Source organism: Salvelinus fontinalis, chromosome 39 (genome assembly GCF_029448725.1).
Source record: "Salvelinus fontinalis isolate EN_2023a chromosome 39, ASM2944872v1, whole genome shotgun sequence".
NCBI classification, from domain to species: domain Eukaryota; kingdom Metazoa; phylum Chordata; class Actinopteri; order Salmoniformes; family Salmonidae; genus Salvelinus; species Salvelinus fontinalis.
The window spans coordinates 22,179,174-22,197,425 of NC_074703.1; the positions used below are offsets into that span (position 1 = coordinate 22,179,174).

At 44.2% G+C, this 18,252-nt stretch overlaps 1 long non-coding RNA gene across 1 annotated transcript in view; it reads left to right on the forward strand.

The window, feature by feature from the left end:
• The first annotated feature begins 3,754 nt into the window (after positions 1–3,754).
• Positions 3,755–18,252, forward strand: part of LOC129838237 (uncharacterized) — a 47,155-nt gene continuing 32,657 nt past the window's right edge. The window contains exons 1-2 of the long non-coding RNA XR_008756840.1: positions 3,755–4,370; positions 5,367–5,465. This is a non-coding gene — a long non-coding RNA (uncharacterized LOC129838237). The remainder of the gene's footprint in view (positions 4,371–5,366; positions 5,466–18,252) is intronic.

Below are 18,252 nucleotides of genomic sequence, written 5' to 3' on the forward strand. Positions count from 1 at the left end.
TCTGCACCAGGTGGTAGGCGTTCTGTAGGTCCAGCTTGGAGAACACGGTTGCCTCCTGGAGTGGCTCGAAGGCTGAGTAGATGAGTGGTAGCGGGTAGCGGTTCTTCACCGTGATGTCGTTGATGCCCCGGTAGTCAATGCACGGGCAAAGGGTTTTGTCCTTCTTCTCCACAAAGAAGAACCCTGCGCCAGCGGGGAAGGCAGAAGGATGGATGAACCCTGCTGCTAGAGAGTCCTCAATGTAGGTCTCCATAGCCTTGGTCTCCGGACCAGACAGAGTACAGTGGTCCCCGGGGCGGAGTGGTGCCTGGGAGAAGGTCAATCTCGCAGTCATAGGGTCGTGTGGCGGAAGCGAAGTGGCCCGGGCCTTACTGAACACCTCCAGGAGGTCCTGGTACTCTGTGGGAGAGGTCCGGGGCAACTTCTGAGCCCACAGGAAGACGTCCTGGGGCAGGCTGCGCCGACTTCAGACAATAGGCATGGCAGAATGGGCTCCAGCCCATAATGGCACCAGCAGTCCAGTCTATGATGGGATTGTGTCGCTGGAGCCAAGAGAATCCCAATACCACGTGAACCTGAGGAGACTTAATCAGCATAAATTGGATTGCCTCGCTGTGGTGCCCTGACACTCGTAGGTTGATGGGAGTGGTATTGTAAGTGACCCGGCCTATAGAGCACCCGTCCAGCACTCTAACGTCCATGGGAATGGAGAGGGGCTGAGTGGGGATGCCCAGCTCGGATGTCATGGTAGCATCCAAAAAACTCTCATCGGCCCCAGAGTTAATGAGTACCCGAAGAGATTTCGACTGGTTCCCCCACAGCAGGATGGCATGGAAAGGGGTGCAAGTAAGGAGACAGGAAAAGTTCTCCATAAGGCCCACCAGAGTACTCACCCCTTCTTGATGAGCCTGTTTTTTTAATGGGCAGGTAGCTACGAAATGTCCCATAGCCCCACAATATAGACAGCTCTAGCTGTAGAGTCAGCATAAGCGCTCAACCGGAGTCAATCTAGACATGCCCAGGTGCCTGGACTCCGAAGGAGGCGAGTCAGCAGCCCTCTGTGATTCCCTAGAGTACTCGGGTGACTTCGGGTTCACTCGGACATGTAGACTTCGGGTGTCTCCGGGATTCTTCGGAGGCGAGGTGGGAATCGAGGGTGAACGAGGGCGACAGGGCACAAATTCTCTCTCCCTCCTACGTTTACAAAGCTGACCATCGATCCGGATGGTCAAGGCTATGACGGAGTCAAGGTCCATGGGCAGCTCCCGGGCTTTAAGCTCATCTTTGACCACCTCCAATAATCTGTGGATTATAAGGAACATGTCGAACAATGCTTCCGGGTTCTAGGCACTCTCAGCCGCCAACATGCAAAAATCCACTGCGTAGTCTGCCACACTACGGGAGTTTTGATGTAGCTGGAGCAACTTACGAGCAGCCTTTCTCCCGGACAATGGAGAATCAAACACCTTCCGAACTTCCGCCATGAACTCCTCTAGACTGAGACAGATGGCGGACTGTTGCTCCCAAACCGCCGTAGCCTAGGCGAGTGCCCTCCCGGACATCAGCGTTATGATGTACACTATCCTCGAGCGGTCCGAGGGGAATGAAGAAGGCTGCAACTCGAAAATGAGGGAGCACTGGGAGAGAAAAGCCCGGCAGGTTCCGGAATCTCCAGCGTAGCGCTCCAGCAAGTCTTGAAATCCTGGTCATTGCGTTCTGCCAGGGTATGGAATCCCTCCATAAGACATTGCAGTAACACCTTATGTCGTCCAATGGTGGCTCCTTGCAGGGAGACAGTATTGTGGAGCTGGTCTAAGTCTGCTGGGTCTGTCAGGGCCAGTTCGTACTATCACGTTTTAGGGAAGACCCAGATGCAGACTGTGTCAAAGTAACAAAAGTTTAATACTAGAACAGGGGCAGGCAAAACGACAGGTCAAGGGCAGGCAGAGGTCAATAATCCAGTGTGGTGGGGCAAGGTACAGGATGGCAGGCAGGCAGAATGGTCAAAACTGGGAAAACTAGAAAACAGGAAATATAGAAAAGACAGGAGCATGGGGAAAAACGCTGGTAGGCTTGGCGAACAAAACTAACTGGCAACAGATAGAGAACACAGGTATAAATACACAGGGGATAATGAGGGGAGATGGGAGACACCTGGTGGGGGGTGGAGGCAAGCACAAAGACAGGTGAAACAGATCAGGGTGTGACAGTTTGGGATGAGTTGGACCGCAGAGTAAAGGAAAAGCAGCCAACAACTGCTCAGCATATGTGGGAACTCCTTCAAGACTGTTGGAAAAGCATTCCAGGTGAAACTGGTTGAGAGAATGTACATCTACTTGAAAATATATGTCAAGACCTGAAAGTGGTTGTATAGCAATGAACAACAACCAATTTTACAGAGCTTGAAGAATTTTCAAAAGGATAATGGGAAAATGTTGCACAATCCAGGTGTGGAAAGCTCTTAGAGACTTACTTCGAAAGACTCAGCTGTAATCGCTGCCAACGGTGCTTTTGCAAAGTATTGACTCAGGGGTGTGAATACTTATGTAAATGAGATATTTTTGTATTTCAATTTCAATAAATTTGCAAAAAAATCTTAAAACATGTTTTCACTTCGTCATTATGGGGCACTTTGTGTAGATGGGTGAGAAAAAAATAGTTTTAATCCATTTTGAATTCAGGTTGTACCACAACAAAATGCGGAATAAGTCAAGGGGTATGGATACTTTATGAAGGCAGTGAATCTCATAATAATCACCCACTGTCTCATAAATTGTAGTCAGATTTTTTGAGGGAGTGGCTGGAACTGGCTTCCATAGAATTTGGAATAAGTATGAGTAAAACTTTATGTAGGCCCTATCATATATTTTTTAGCATTCTAAAACCAAATACATTTATATAAACTTTTTTCCTGAACTGCGGGCCTATGGGAGCCCTGTTATCCAAATTAAATAACGGGAGCACTGTAGCCTATAGCCTGTAAAGTCACCCGAGTGTGTTATAGCCATAGGCTAATTATGGGGAAAAGTGTCTTCTAGTCTTGCACCATGATCCTTTACAATACCTTTAGTATACCACAAATTAGCTACCACTTATCTATAATTCCTATAAACATACAGTATAACAGAATACAATAGCTAAATCATATCTGTTGACATGGAATAATATAGCCAAATCAAATCCAGGCATGATATCACCTGACACTGAATGCATGGAGGAAGAAGAATAACTTTATTCCAGTTGACACAGGTAGGCTAAACAGGTGCATTGGGCCTAGGCCTATAGCCTACTCGTTTTTTTGGGTGCCTATTTGGCTAAGCAATTTCGGGAGAATAGGCTAGGCCTACATGCCTGGAAATTATTATGAAATTGTTATGATGGCCTACATTGACAGAATGTGTTTTAGACCTAGACCTATGCCTCTCATTTGCATTGAATTGAAACTGTCTCGGTAAAATGACCAAATATGCTGACAGTAGGCAAGGCTAGCCTATATGAACACGAGTCTCAAATCTATTCTCGTAAGTATACATTGACAGTTCAGGACTCAATTTAACACTTGGATAGGCCGAACGAATTCTGATTGCGTTATTGAAAGGCAATGTTTTCCATGTTTTCTTACGGAACAACTACACGTGTAATAAAAACGAGTGTAATAAATACATTAACAGGAGTAGCCTAAACGTGGTGCCTCGAGTTTTTCAGAGCAATATTAATTCGGATGCGTGTGCATTGTTGTTTGTTCGCAGTAGGCTAATGCTCCACACTAACGACTATCTCTTATCTTTTGTAAATATGTAATTGTAGTGGGCCTATGCTAGGTACAGTGTGTTTCATAGCTGAGATAGTGCAGCGAATCACATTTCACCTTAGCTGAACTTGTCAAATCTATTTGAGCTATAGCAGAGGGGAACACAGTGAGTCTGTCTGCTCTACTGATAGTCCGGCCCCGCCGCGGATGTGGCGAGCGAGGAAATGCTGGTAGCCTAGTCTTTATGAATATTTCTAAAAGAGCCGGCGAACGTAACACAGCTCTTTTTGCTATGGATGCTTCTTTGCCGAAGTTGACATAGGCCTACTTTGCTACACTGTTACAATGTATCGCCTCAAGAGCGCGGATCACTACGTAGCCTCGTCGTCTTTTCTCACACTCGCGTCATTGTTGCCGCGGTGCAGCGAGGACACGACAGTTACAGAGACAGACAAACACAGCGGTGACTGCTCGGGACTTGAACTTGAACTTCATTTTGAAATTGGCGTCGAGGTTAGTCTTCTTTTTCCCACAAGCAATACTCATTTTCCGTGATTCAATGACAAACTACGAGGAGAAATGAGGAAAACACAGATGTTTTGAAGACAATAAACTAAACGTAAGTTAACGTGCTCCATAAAAATACTAAATAAACCGCATTTATTGTAGGGAATAGCCGTTCCAAATCGTGTGTTATCTTGCCGGTGGATAGCATGTATTTTCAGTGGGGTGGATGACACGATTCAGAGACTGAGATGTTCTACAGTCGTAGGCAAGAATGAATTAAGTTTTCGCGGGTAGTTATTTCAACCGCAAACTTAAATCGCCCCCAAATTGTTTATGTTGATCATTACAATGACATAAAACAAAACAAACCAAGATCAATGTATAATGTATTTCTATTTTGATTAAAGGAGGATGATAGGCTATAGCCTTAAATTCACAATTGCAGTTAAATAAAGAAAGATGTCAGTTTTAGTGCATGGTTTATATGATACCTTTTCTCTTTGTTGTTCTTAACAGAGAGCTGAAATACAATGCTTATAGCCTTACCATCTCTACTAATCCACCATAAAGACGACACATCATTTTAAAATGTGCATTTGTGTCATTTGAACAACCGTGCATTTAAGAAAACAAATGTTATTTCGCCAATTTGAGCTGTTTATTCGTAAATTATCCGACTCTGGGGTCAGATTTGATTGTGTCGTTTTGTTTCCATGTGGTTTTCCCTCAAATATGTTTTAAAATGGATTATAGCCTATTATACTGTCATTGAAAAGTGATATTTGGGCATCAAGCCTCTATAGGTCTAAACCTTTTTTTTTTTATGAAAAAGGGAACTATTGAAAGTTGGGAGACAATTGCCTTCTTTGAGGAGTTGAAATGAGTTGGAGTTTTGGTATGATGTTGATAATAATCTCAGCAAAGCTTCCTGTGTGTATGTGGAAGAAAATGGCCTACTATAGCCTAAAATTATTTAGCTGTAAGTCATCCTCAGAATATTTTTACTATTTGCCTTTTTTTGCTGGTGATCATTTGTCATTTTCAGATGCAAAGATACAAGGGTGTTCCTGTTAAAGTGCTAAAATGTGCTGTGATTTCTGTGTTTCAGTGCTGGCTGCTCCACCTCCGACACTGAAGAAGTGGACATTTCAGATCAACAGAAAGTAAAAGAATTGAAGAATGCATATTATAGATGTTGTTATAACAGGTAGGTTTTATTTTTTTATTATGTAACTATTCAGTGACACAATAACAGTTTAAATCGTAATGAGGAACCTTCCAAAATATGATTTAAATGTACTGTAGTTTCTGTGTGAAACATATTGTAATATGATTCAGTGCATAATGCATTACATTTTAGATCTGCATTACAAATGAAAACATTGAGTGAAACTTGTATTTCTTATTTATAATGATTGTCAAGTAATGGTTATTAGTTCTATAGAGAATGAATAAGCTTATCATTTCTAAATCAAATATGCAGTGGGAAAACTTGTTCATGTGAAAAAGATCACATACTCTGTCTATATGCCCTGACCAATCTTCATCTATCTGAAAAGGCCCATGTTTAGAGACATTGATCCGAAATATCTCCTGTAAACGTGGCAGAAAATGTTGATTACGTCTTCATTTGAGCCTTGAGCCTTAAACCTTGTCAGTCACAGCACTGGGGTCGGTACTCAGAGTAGGCCCTACATGACAGGTTTACTCTCACAGCCAAAGCTGTCACCTGCACAATTCAACTGAGAGAGAGATGATGTATTTATGTATATATTTATATATACTGTATATATATTCTTTAAAGAATTATCAATATTTAGAACTATGCCCCATCTTAATTTACATTAACAGCTTCAAATCAAACATTTTCTAATTGACAGTATTAAGGGAGAGTTTTACTCTCTGACAACTCTTGGGAAATCAATCGGTCGCCCTGAGACTTTATTTCCATTTGTTTAATAGTTGTCTCTCACTGCTCTCCTGCTTCTGCCAAAGATAACATTCAATTTGCTCCTCCTGTCATTCGGTTGGCAAGCTTTTTTTTATTTTACACAATCAAAGTTATAAGTGTCATGGCCTGGGCCGGGCCGGTCGGGCCTAATAAGACAGTCGTAGGTTTTCTTTCTGCACATCTGGCTATTTTAGTGCTGCGTCTGCAACTGGAAGCTTATTTTGTTGCCTGGCCTAGTGCTCTGGTACTCTGGTGATGCCGAACCCAGCCTGTCAATCGCACTGAAGCGATGTTTCCCAAAATTCTGGGAGCCGCAGCAACGGATGACAGAAACTTGGCATTTGTCGCCGGCCACATTCTCTCCTCTCCTTGCTGCTCTCTGGAAAGAGGAGCAGACAGGGGCCAAGTATGTAACAGATCATCATGACCCTGTGACCCCTGATGGCTCAGGGTGATAGGCATCTTTAATGTGATATATTAATAACCAGTATATTGTACGTTTATAAAACACACTTGTGGCTATAAACAGGAAAGCCATTGTGCTCTGGGGAAAACGAGGCAACGAGGCAAACACAGGTGGCTGGAGACAATGGACAAGGGCTGGTTTCTCAGATCCTAAGCAGTAAAGAAAGAGAGAGAGCCTGTGGACTTGTGATTTGCATGACTTTGTCAGTGGCATGATTTACCCTCAGTTTACTCTAGAACAGAATAACAAAAAAAGTGCAGAAGTAGTTAGTTTCGACTTGTGACAGGAGTTTTAAATGTTACAAAGCCCCCTGTACCAGTGTGAAGCTAAAGTAGGGATAATCAAATCAAAATGTATTTGTCACATGCGCCGAATACAACAGGTGTAGACCTTACAGTAAACTGCTTACTTACAGGCTCTGACCAACAGTGCAAAAAAAGGTATTAAGTGAACAATTGGTAAGTAAAGAAATAAAAACAACAGTAAAAAAGAGAGTGAAAAATACAGTAGCAAGGCTATATACAGTAGCGAGGCTATATACAGGCACTGGTTAGTCGGGCTGATTGAGATAGTATGTACATGTAGATATGGTTAAAGTGACTATGCATATATGATAAACAGAGAGTAGCAGTAGCGTAAAAGAGGGGTTGGTGGGTGGTGGGACACAATGCAGATAGCCCGGTTAGCCAATGAGCGGGGGCACTGGTTGGTCGGGCCAATTTAATTTTATTTATTTATTTTACCGTTATTTTACCAGGTAAGTTGACTGAGAACACGTTCTCATTTGCAGCAACGACCTGGGGAATAGTTACAGGGGAGAGGAGGGGGATGAATAAGCCAATTGTAAACTGGGGATTATTAGGTGACCATGATGGTTTGAGGGCCAGATTGGGAATTTAGCCAGGACACCAGGGTTAACACCCCTACTCTTACGATAAGTGCCATGGGATCTTTAATGACCTCAGAGAGTCAGGACACCCGTTTAACGTCCCATCCGAAAGACGGCACCCTATACAGGGCAGTGTCCCCAATCACTGCCCTGGGGCATTGGGGTATTTTTTTAGACCAGAGGAAAGAGTGCCTCCTACTGGCCCTCCAACACCACTTCCAGCAGCATCTGGTCTCCCATCCAGGGACTGACCAGGACCAACCCTGCTTAGCTTCAGAAGCAAGCCAGCAGTGGTATGCAGGGTGGTATGCTGCTGGCAATTGAGGTAGTATGTACATGAATGTATAGTTAAAGTGACTATGCATACAGTGGGGCAAATAAGTATTTAGTCAGCCACCAATTGTGCAAGTTCTCCCACTTAAAAAGATGAGAGAGGCCTGTAAATTTCATCATAGATACACTTCAACTATGACAGACAAAATGAGAAAAAAAATCCAGAAAATCACATTGTAGGATTTTTAATGAATTTATTTGCAAATTATGGTGGAAAATAAGTATTTGGTCACCTACAAACAAGCAAGATTTCTGGCTCTCACAGACCTGTAACTTCTTCTTTAAGAGGCTCCTCTGTCCTCCACTCATTACCTGTATTAATGGCACCTGTTTGAACTTGTTATCAGTATAAAAGACACCTGTCCACAACCTCAAACAGTCACACTCCAAACTCCACTATGGCCAAGACCAAAGTGCTGTCAAAGGACACCAGAAACAAAATTGTAGACCTGCACCAGGCTGGGAAGACTGAATCTGCAATAGGTAAGCAGCTTGGTTTGAAGAAATCAACTGTGGGAGCAATTATTAGGAAATGGAAGACATACAAGACCACTGATAATCTCCCTCGATCTGGGGCTCCACGCAAGATCTGACCCCGTGGGTTCAAAATAATCACAAGAACGGTGAGCAAAAATCCCAGAATCACACGGGGGGACCTAGTGAATGACCTGCAGAGAGCTGGGACCAAAGTAACAAAGCCTACCATCAGTAACACACTACGCCGCCAGGGACTCAAATCCTGCAGTGCCAGACATGTCCCCCTGCTTAAGCCAGTACATGTCCAGGCCCGTCTGAAGTTTGCTAGAGAGCATTTGGATGATCCAGAAGAAGATTGGGAGAATGTCATATGGTCAGATGAAACCAAAATATAACTTTTTGGTAAAAACTCAACTCGTCGTGTTTGGAGGACAAAGAATGCTGAGTTGCATCCAAAGAACACCATACCTACTGTGAAGCATGGGGGTGGAAACATCATGCTTTGGGGCTGTTTTTCTGCAAAGGGACCAGGACGACTGATCCGTGTAAAGGAAAGAATGAATGGGGCCATGTATCGTGAGATTTTGAGTGAAAACCTCCTTCCATCAGCAAGGGCATTGAAGATGAAACATGGCTGGGTCTTTCAGCATGACAATGATCCCAAACACACCGCCTGGGCAATGAAGGAGTGGCTTCGTAAGAAGCATTTCAAGGTCCTGGAGTGGCCTAGACAGTCTCCAGATCTCAACCCCATAGAAAATCTTTGGAGGGAGTTGAAAGTCCGTGTTGCCCAGAAACAGCCCCAAAACATCACTGCTCTAGAGGAGATCTGCATGGAGGAATGGGCCAAAATACCAGCAACAGTGTGTGAAAACCTTGTGAAGACTTACAGAAAACGTTTGACCTCTGTCATTGCCAACAATGGGTATATAACAAAGTATTGAGATAAACTTTTGTTATTGACCAAATACTTATTTTCCACCATATTTTGCAAATAAATTCATTAAAAATCTTACAATGTGATTTTCTGGATTTTTTTTCTCATTTTGTCTGTCATAGTTGACGTGTACCTATGATGAAAATTACAGGCCTCTCTCATCTTTTTAAGTGGGAGAACTTGCACAATTGGTGTCTGACTAAATACTTCTTTGCCCCACTGTATATGATAAACAGAGAGTAGCAGCAGCGTAAAAGAGTGGTTGGGGGGGGGCACACAATACAAATAGTCTGGGTATCCATTTCATTTCTTGTTCAGGAGTCTTGTGGCTTGGGGGTAAAAACTTTTGAGAATCCTTTTTGTCCAAGACTTGGCACTCCGTACCGCTTGCCATGTGGTAGTAGAGAGAACTGTCTATGACTGGGGTCTTTGACAATTTTTAGGGCCTTCCTCTGACACCGCCTGGTGTAGAGGTCCTGGATGGCAGGCAACTTAGCCCCAGTGATGTACTGGGCCGTACGCACAACCATCTGTAGTGCCTTGCGGTCGGAGGCCGAGCAATTGCCGTTCAAGGCATTAATGCAACCAGTCAAGATGCTCTCGATGTTGCAGCTGTATAACCTTTTGTGGATCTGAGGACCCATGCCAAATCTTTTTAGTTTCCTGAGGGGGAATAGGCTTTGTCGGGCCCTCTTTACGACTGTCTTGGTGTGTTTGGAGCATTCTAGTTTGTTGGTGATGTGGACACCAAGGAACTTGAAGCTCTCAACCTGCTCCACTACAGCCCTGTCGATGAGAATTGGAGCGTGCTCGATCCTCCTTTTCCTGTAGTTCACAATCATCTCCTTAATCTTTGTTACGTTGAGGGATAGGTTGTTTTTCTGGCACCACCCGGCCAGGTCTCTGACCTGCTCCCTATAGGCTGTCTCGTCGTTGTCGGTGATCAGGCCTACACTGTTGTGTCGTCTGCGAACTTAAGGATGGTGTTGGAGTCGTGCCTGGCCATGCAGTCGTGGTTGAACAGGAAGTAAAGGGGGGGACTGAGCACGCACCCCTGAGGGGCTCCAGTGTTGAGGATGAGTGTGGCAGATGTGTTGCAACCTACCCTCACCACATGGGGGCGGCCCGTCAGGAAGAGCAGGATCCAGTTGCAGAGGGAGGTGTTTAGTCCCAGGATCCTTAGCTTAGTGATGAGCTTTGAGGGTACTATGGTGTTGAACGCTGAGCTGTAGTCAATGAATATCATTCTCACGTAGGTGTTCCTTTTGTCCAGGTGGGAAAGGGCAGTGTGGAGTGCAATAGAGATTCCATCATCTTTGGATCTGTTTGGGCAGTATGCAAATTGGAGTGGGTCTAGGGTTTCTGGGATAATGGTGTTGATATGAGCCATTACCAGCCTTTCAAAGCACTTCATGGCTACAGACGTGAGTGCTACGGGGCTGTAGTCATTTAGGCAGGTTGCCTTCGTGTTCTTGGGCACAGGGACTATGGTGGTCTGCTTGATAATGTTGGTATTACAGATTCAATCAGGGACATGTTGAAAATGTCAATGAAGACACCTGCCAGTTGGTCAGCACATGCCTGGAGCACACGTCCTGGTAATCCGTCTGGCCCCACAGCCTTGTAAATGTTGACCTGTTTAAAGGTCTTACTCACGTTGGCTACGGAGAGCGTGATCACACAGTCATCCGGAACAGCTGATTCTCTCATGCATGCCTCAGTGTTGCTTACCTCGAAACGAGCACAGAAGTGATTTAGCTCGTATGGTAGGCTCGTGTCACTGGGCAGCTCGCGGCTGTGCTTCCCTTTGTAGTCTGTAATAGTTTGCAAGCCCTGACACACAAGACGAGCGTTGGAGCCGGTGTAGTACGATTCAATCTTAGCCCTGTATTGACTCTTTGCCTGTTTGATGGTTCATCGGAGGGCATAGCAGGATTTCTTATAAGCTTCCAGGTTAGAGTCCCGCAGCTAGAAAGCGGCAGCTCTACCCTTTAGCTCAGTGCGAATGTTGCCTGTAATCTATGGCTTTTGGTTCGGGTATGTACGAACAGTCACTGTGGGGACGACGTCCTCGATGCACTTATTGATAAAGCCAGTGACTGATATGGTGTACTCCTCAATGCCATCGGAAGAATCTTGTAACATGTTCCAGTCTGTGATAGCAAAACAGTCCTGTAGTTTAGTATCTGCTTCACCTGACCACTTTTTTATAGACCAAGTCACTGGTGCTTCCTGCTTTAATTTTTGCTTGTAAGCAGGAATCAGGAGGATAGAATCTTGGTTGAATTTACCAAATGGAGGGCAAGGGAGAGCTTTGTACGCGTCTCTGTGTGTGGAGTACAGGTGATCTAGAATTGTTTTCCCTATGGTTGCACATTTAACATGTTGATAGAAAGGAGGTAGAACTGATTTAAGTTTCCCTGCATTAAAGTCTCCGGCCACTAGGAGCGTTGCCTCTGGGTGAGCGGTTTCCTGTTTGCTTATTTCCTTATACAGCTGACTGAGTGCGGTCTTAGTGCCAGCATCTGTCTGTGGTGGTAAATAAACAGCCACGAAAAGTATAGCTGAAAACTCTCTCTAGGCAAATAGTGTGGTCTGCATTTTATCACGAGATACTCTACTTCAGGCGAGCAAAATCTTGAGACTTCCTTAGATTTCGTGCACCAGCTCTTGTTTACAAATATGCACAGACCGCCCCTCCTCGTCTCGGAGTGTGCTGTTCTATCTTGCCGGTGCAGCGTATATCCCGCTAGCTGAATATCCATGTCATCATTCAGCCACAATTCCATGAAACATAAGATATTACAGTTTTTGATGTCCCGTTGGTAGGATATTCGTGATCGTACCTCGTGTAATTTATTGTCCAAATGATTGCACGTTGACGAGTAATATTGCCGGTAACGGCATTTTTCCCACTCGCCTTCTGCAAATCCTTACGATGCATCCCGCTCTGTGTCCTCTGTACCTGCGTCTCTTCCTCTTGCAAATAACTGGGATTTTGGCCTTGTCACGTGTTCGGAGAATGTCCTGTGTGTCCTGCTTGTTGAAGAACAAACCTTTGTCTAATCCGAGGTGAGTGATCGCTGTCCTGATATCCAGAAGCTATTTTCTGCCGTAAGATACGGTTGCAGAAACATTATGTGCAAAACAAGTTACAAATAAAGCGAAAAAAACACGTAATAGCACAATTGGTTGGGCGCCCGTAAAACTGCTGCCATTTGTTCTGGCGCCATTTTACGCCCAGACGCGGTAAAATATATAATATAGCTAGTGTAGTCTATGGAGATTATATTTCACTGTTCCCCTGGTAATACGATTTCCCTGTGACACGGCTTGTATTTGTAGTTAGCTGCAGTGTGTGTGTGTGTGCGCGCATGTGTGTGTACATGTGCGTGTGCATGCTTGTGTGTGTGCATGTGTAGCACATGGGGATGTGTGAAACTTACTCCTCAGCCTGAAGTGTCCCCACTTGTGCCAGAGAGTAGCTAGCTTTTCGTGTGGTGCCGACTGGTAAGACACTTCAGTAGGGTGGTCACATGTGCTAGCAAGGCAGAGGTCCCGAGTTCGCACCAGGTATGGGCCGAATTGGTAGGAAGTGGTACTCGCAAAGCAAGCACCGTGACGTCATTTTACACATGCTTCTACTCTACAGTATGTGTGCATACTGTCTATAATGTCTTTGCATGGAACACTTAAAGATGGAATCTACAGTAAGGGGAAACAGCGCCACTGGCCGACCCCACAGTTGTTATTATTTTAGTTGCCAAGCTGTGGTTGCCTGGCTACCCCAACGCCACGCCACTCACATTAGTTTCCTCTCCGCAATGAGTCTGGAGCGTTTTGTAGAATATCAAACACATTCTAACTATTATGATTGGTTCCAGGAACCGATGGGTTGGGCCAGAACCAGAACACCTGTGGGTAAAGCAGCACCCCTCATTTTGACGTCATAACAAACAACTTCAACGATGGCAGTCTCAGACTGAAGTATGTAGCAAACATAGAGCAGCGTGCAATTCTCTTTTATCGCACGTGCAATGCAGTGACTTCTTTGTTGTCGTAATATCGCAAACGGATTCCAGCTTTGACCTAATTTCTCAGGCGTTCGGTGAAGAGTTCAGGAAGTAGCGAGAGAGGGTAGGGAGAGAGAAAGAGATCCTTGGCATGTTAGTTTTCTTCCAGGGAGGGGGCGAGACACAGAAGGCCTGCCTCTGTCAACCAGTGTGACTGAGCTCTCTGCTCTCTCTCCGCTCTGTTCAGCTTTGGGTCGTATTTATAGTGGACACCGTAGCGAAAGGTTTTGCAACAGAAAACAAAAACAAGCGTTTCATTTTGAGTCAGTTTTCTTCTGTTTGGTGGCTAGTGAATATGACCCTGCTCTCTGCCTCTCTCTGCTCTCTCTCTGCTCTGGGTGTTTCCTCCTCCCAGCCTATAACAGGAAGCTCATGTTCAAGTTCATGTGAGGACAGGGAAAAGGGCTTTTCTTTCCACTGTGAATCATTTGGGAAAGAGAGGAGGAAGAAAAAGAAGAAAAACCCAAAGCCCTTGCTGCCTTGCACTGAATCAACCCTCTTGCAATCTGCCATGTTTTTCTCCTCTCCCCTATACTGCTTTATTGTCTATTTTGGCTGAGTTTGCTAAGTTTTTCTCACCCTATTCGTGCCAATATTTTTTTTTTATAGGATAGGACGTAGTGAGTGAGAGCAGAGTTGAGTTCCTGAGTTAAAAGCAGAGTTCATGAATCCTGTAAGCAAATTAAACAAATCTCTGTGGGGAGCTCCACAGGTTCTTCCGGTTTGGTTCTAAATTCCAGAGAGAACTTTGACCCATAGTTACACACTCTGGAAAAAACAACACGCTCTCTGCATGACTTTATACATGTTTGTGATATCTAGACTGTGTGGTCAATGTTTAGAGAATGTCTTTGTGCATATACAAAGACCTGTAAAATAAGGAATCTGACATGGATGAAAATCTGGCATGTGATAACACTATAGTACATGGAGGCGTACATTAAATACTCTGACATTTTTCGTTTTTCTCTCCAAGCCAGAGGTGGCTCAGCTTTGGAAACAGTGGAGATGAGGGATACAGTGCTAGAAATGTGTATAGTCAAATGCAGTAGGGTTTAGATGTTTTGATATTTTCCCTGTACATGGTATTTCTCAGCACAACATAGGCCTTTTATGGAGACAGACCAGACCACAAGGAAGACATACCCACTCCAGTGCTTTGCAGGTATACCAATATACCACCATGTATGCATTGAAGGTTGGCCACCTTCAACCTTCACCTTCAACCTTCAATGGACAAGACTGTCCATTCCCCGGTACTGAAGCAACTTTATAGCTTCAACATCAACTTCAGCTTCAGCGTTTCACTCCCCCCCCCCCCCCCCCTTTACTACTACAGAGTGTACAAAACATTAGGAACAACTGCCTAATATTGAGTTGCACCCCCTTTTGCCCTCAGAACAGCCTCATTTCGTCGGAGCATGGACTCTACAAGGTGTCGAAAGCGTTCCACGGGAAAGCTGGCCCATGTTGACGCCAATGCTTCCCACAGTTGTGCCAAGAGTGGTTTTTGACTTTCTCTGAATGTATCATTGGCATTTTGTACTTGGGAACCAAAGCTTAAGGGATTTCAGTTATGAGCTGCACACTGGAATTATATTAGAGGGAACAAAATGGGGTTTCGGTTGGACCCAGTTGAATGACATCAAGGACAAGTCAGTATATTATAACATTTATAATATGAAAGTGAGCATGCTCCTCTTGAAGGACAGACGAAAGTCAGTCATGGCATATTTTTTTTTAGGCTTTTGAGTCCCCATGAGTTCCCATCATCCATCTCTCTCTCCCTCTCTCCCTCTCTCCCTCTCTCCCTCTCTCCCTCTCTCCCTCTCTCCCTCTCTCCCTCTCTCCCTCTCTCCCTCTCTCCCTCCCTCCCTCCCTCCCTCTCAATTCAATTCAATGGGGCTTTATTGGTATGGGAAAAATATGTTTACATTGCCAAAGCAAGTAAAATAAACAATGAACAAAAGTGAGAAGAAACAAAACAATGTACAGTAAAATTTGCACTCATTAAGATTTCAAAAGGATAAAGAAGTTGCAAATGTTACATTATCAGCGTTGTACAGTGTTTTTAACAATATGTTAATAGTTGTAGCATGAAAAGTAGGGGAAGATAAGTAAACAGATAAAAATGGGATGTATTTAACAGTGTTGTTTGTGTTCCACCGGTTGCCCTGTTTTCATGACAACGGGTCACAAATCTTTCTGCTGTGATTTCACATTGTGTTATTTCGCTAAACACATATGGGAGTTTATCAATGTTTGATTTGTTTTCAAATTATTTTTGGGTCTGTGTGATCTGTGAGAAATACAGTGACAGCCTTATTCTAAAATGGATTAAATACTTCCCCCCCCCCCTCAGCAATCTACACACATTTTTAGAAAAATAAAATACATAAATACCTTATTTACAGAATAACTATTCAGACCCTTTGCTATGAGATTCAAAATTGAGCTCAGGTGCATCCTGTTTCCATTGATCATCCTTGAGATGTTTCAACAACTAGATTGGAGTCCACCTGTGGTAAATCCAATTGATTGGACATGATTTGGAAAGGCACACACCTGTCTATATAAGGTCCCACAGTTGACAGTGCATGTCAGAGCAAAAATCAAGCCACGAGGTCGAAGGAATTGTTCGTAGAGCTCCGAGACAAGATTGTGTCGAGGTACAAATCTGGGGAAGGGTACCAAAACATTTCTGCAGCATTGAAGAACCCCAAGAACACAGTGGTCTCTATCATTCTTAAATGGAAGAAGTTTGAAACCACCAAGACTTCCTAGAGCTGGCCGCCCGGCCAAACTGAGCAATCGGGGGGAGAAGGGCATTGGTCAGGAAGGTGACCAAGAACCCGATGGTCATTCTGACAGCGCTCTAGAGTTCCTCTGTGGAGATGGATGAACCTTCCAGAAGGACAATCATCTCTGCAGAACTCTACCAATTAGGCCTTTATGGTAGAGTGGCCAGACAGAAGCCACTCCTCAGTGAAAAGCACATGACAGCCTGCTTGGAGTTTGCCAAAAGGCACCTAAAGACTCTCAGATTATGAGAAACAAGATTATCTGGTCTGATGAAATCAAGATTAAACTCTTTGGCCTGAATGCCAAGCGTCACATCTGGAGGAAACCTGGCACCATCCCTACGGTGAAGCATGGTGGTGGCAGCATCACGCTGTGGAGATGTTTTTCAGCAGCAGGGACTGGGAGACTACTATGAACGGAGCGAAGTACAGAGAGATCCTTGATGAAAACCTGCTCCAGAGCACTTAGGACCTCAGACTGAGGCGACGGTTCACCTCCCAACAGGACAACGACCCTAAGCACAGCCAAGACAACGCAGGAGTGTCTTCGGGACAAGTCTCTGAATGTCCTTGAGTGGCCCAGCCAAAGCCCGGATTTCAACCTGATCGAACATCTCTGGAGAGACCTGAAAATAGCTGTGCAGCAACGCTCCCCATCCAACCTGACAGAGCTTGAGAGGATCTGCAGAGAGGAATGGGAGAAACTCCCCAAATACTGGTGTGCCAAGCTTGTAGCGTCATACCCAAGAAGACTCGAAGCTGTAATCGATGCCAAAGGTGCTTTAACAAAGTACTGAGTAAAGAGTCTGAATACTTAATATAAATGTGATATTTCAGTTTCTTTTTTCTTCATTTGCAAAAAATTATACAAACCTGTTTTTGCTTTGTAATTATTTTATGTTATTTTAATCTTTTTGTAACTAGGTAAGTCAGTTAAGAACAAATTCTTATTTACAATGATGGCCTACTCCGAACGACGCTGGGCCAATTGTGCGCCGCCCTACGGGACTCTCAATCAAGGCCGGTTGTGATACAGCCTGGAATCGAACCAGGGTCTGTAGTGACACCTCTATCAATGAGATACAGTGCCTTAGACCGCTGCGCCACTTGGGAGACCATTATGGGGTATTGACGAGGGGAAAAAACAATTTAATACATTTTAGACTAAGGCTGTAAAGTAACAAAATGTGGAAAAAGTCAAGAGGTCTGAATACTTTCCGAATGCACTGTATGTCTCTTTAATATGGTCATACCTTTGGCAGGAGGTAAGGAAGTGCAGCTCAGTTTCCACCTCATTTTGTGGGCAATGGGCGCATAGCCTTTCTTCTCTCGAGAGCCAGGTCTGCCTATGGCGGCCTCTCTCAATAACAAGGCTATGCTCACTGAGTCTCTACATCTTGCTCTCTCGCTCTGTATCACTCTCTCTCCCCTATTTCTTGTCCCTCTCTTCTTTCTGTCTGAGACTCAGTCCTTATCGCCTCATCATCCTTTTTCTCCTTTCTCCCCTCTCTCGCCCCCCTCCTTTTCTTTCTCTCCTCCTTCCTCTCTCCCCCCTTGATGGTTCTATCAGGGTCATGTGGCTGTTTGTTGCAGGTGTTCTACAGATGTGACTGACTCAGCACTACAGATCCCTGTCCATCATTAAATCCCTACTGCTGGAAATGTACACATCATCACAAATGTGTTGGAAATGAACATCATTGTATTAACATTGTATTGTAATTTATACACATTTTCATCAAGTTTATGTAGTAAATACATTTTCAGTTTTCAGTTTATTGCAAGTTTTTTGAAACTAGCAGTTTGCAAGTTTATTACAATTATATTGAACATTTATTTGAAGTTGAAAACAGTGGAAGTAAATGAATTACATCAAATTTAAACTCTGTTTGCTAACTAAGAGAGAGTTCCTTAGACAGACTTAGCTGGTCAGATGGGTGTGTGTATATATAAAGTCATGGAGGAGAATTAATGAAAGTGGATGGTTCCTCTGTTCGGTGCCAGACGGCTGGAGCTTGAGCTGGAGGAGTGAACCATGTGACTGTGAACCAGCTCCTGGGCGGCTAG